Raw genomic sequence first — 2,162 nt, 5'->3', positions numbered from 1 at the left:
CGTTCCGTACGCGTAAACTTAAACCTAACTACGTATACTTACTTACCCCTCCCTTTCCCTTCCTTCTTGTTACGTTCGTCTTCTCTCTCCCTCCCCCCTCCCCTCCTCTCTCTCTCTCTCTCTCTCTCTTAAAGTGAGAGAATTATTTACTCGCTAATTGATTTGGTCCAAATGCGTCGTGGAACTTGTTATTGGGAATAAACTGTAGCGTATTTAATAATATATTTCTACAGATGATTCTTATTTATGATATTTGAGGTGTTAATAAGGCAATTACGAGAAAATAAAGTGGCGACAGGTGCAGTAGTCAAGCTGATGATAGATTATATTTTGTTTTTTTTTTCACTCGTTTCTCGTCCGCAATTAAGTCATAAATATCCGGTGGTTAATTGAATTTTTATTTTCGCAGCGAGACAATTTGCGAGTATACGTTCTTCGCAGGTTGCGAGGCAAAACGATTACGTGTCATCGATTCGCACACTTTCGTCACGTTCTAGTTAACCATCTGTTCGAGGAAAACGGGCGGTTAAAGTGAAACCGCTTTATATAAATAACATGAAGCTAAAATAGGAGAGGCTACATTTAAAAAAAGAAGTATTCAATTTTAATAAATATTAATAAAATATATTTACTAAATGTAAATGTAAAAACATTTATTTGATACCAAAACCATTAATTTGATCCAACTATCATTTTTTTATTGAGTAAATATCTGTTTACTGTAAGTAAATGTTTATTTAGTATTTTACAAAGAAATATGTATTAAGATTAATAAATTTTTTTTAATATATGCAAGTCAACTCGGAAAGACGTTACTCAAGGTGTTACAAAGGTGTTGTTCAAATCTTTCGCTTTATACATTTTGCTATTTCCGTTTCTTCGTTGTTTTGTCTTTTTTTTTGTAATTTATTCGAGATAGCTCTTTAAGTTCTCTTCTGAGCAAATAAGCAAGTGCTTCGTCAGATCTCTGCAGAGACTGCAATAACATTTGTGAAGTAGGTTTTTTATGTTTATTTCTATCCTATTTACAATTCCATTTACAGGAATATTAATCAGCGTGCATCTATTTACAATGACAGGCGAGAATTCATTAATAGCCGGGGATCGTGATTGCACATCTATTCGTTGCGCACTATTTATGTCAGCGCAACGAAACGATATTACCTACTATTTAACTATTCATGTACGAAGCATTGAAAGTCAGAGTTCGTATAATATACATAATAATGACGGCGTATTAACGATTATTTCTTTGTTTTTATCGATTCTTATCATGAAAATCGTCATTTCGAAGTCGTTCAAAAAATTCTCCATAATAATCCGCGACATTAATTCTTTAGTAGATATTTTTTTTATAAACTTATTTTGGAGACGCGACTCGTAATTAGCTTTTCGGTATGTTGGAGGGTGAAATATGTCCCGTACACCATCTCAGAGGGGGATTGCCCAAGAGGATTGCGACAATGTCGGCATTCCTCATCGTATCCCTCTGTTGCGAAGTTTCCCTTTTTGAATTTCGCCTCCTCTCACGTTCCTCTGCCCCCCCCCTCCCTCTCCCCCTCCTCCTCTTGTTTGCCGTCGTCCCGCCGACTCGTAGTCCTTGGAGCTCCGCATGCACTTTTACGACGGATGGAATGCAGCGGTTGTGCCGTTGCCGCCGGTGTTGATCTATCTAGGCCCTCCCCTCGCAAGCGAGCGAATCATGAAACGTACACGCGCACGCACACGCGTGCGGTACGTGTGTGCGTGAGTTCTTCATCGTGAGTTCTTTTTCTTTCATTTTATAATTCTACACGATGCCGCGCGGCTCTTATGGCATTCGCGAGGTTACGAGATTACTCGCCCCGTTAATCCTTGCCTCTCGCGAATTGCGACGCCGAATGGAATTTTATCGTTGCCGCGGGAACACCGCTTTAATTACGTCGCGCCACTTCAATTTCCACTTTCAATCGCGATGTTTTAAAACCCGGCGTACGGCCGTCTGCATCCTCAATCTATGCCGATTCAGCTCGTAATCGTTCAAATCCCATCCCTTTCACGAGTTTTTATCCGTCGATACGAAAGTCGATTTCGAGTGTCTCCCCCCCCCCTCTTCTTTCTCTCTCTCTCTCTCTCTCTCTCTCTCTCTCTCTCTCTCTCTCTCTCTCTACTACTACTACTAC

The sequence above is a fragment of the Atta cephalotes genome, assembly GCF_000143395.1.
Source record: "Atta cephalotes unplaced genomic scaffold scaffold00014, whole genome shotgun sequence".
NCBI lineage: Eukaryota > Metazoa > Arthropoda > Insecta > Hymenoptera > Formicidae > Atta > Atta cephalotes.
The sequence above is the reverse complement of the archived record's forward strand: the minus strand, read 5'-3'. Positions refer to the sequence as shown.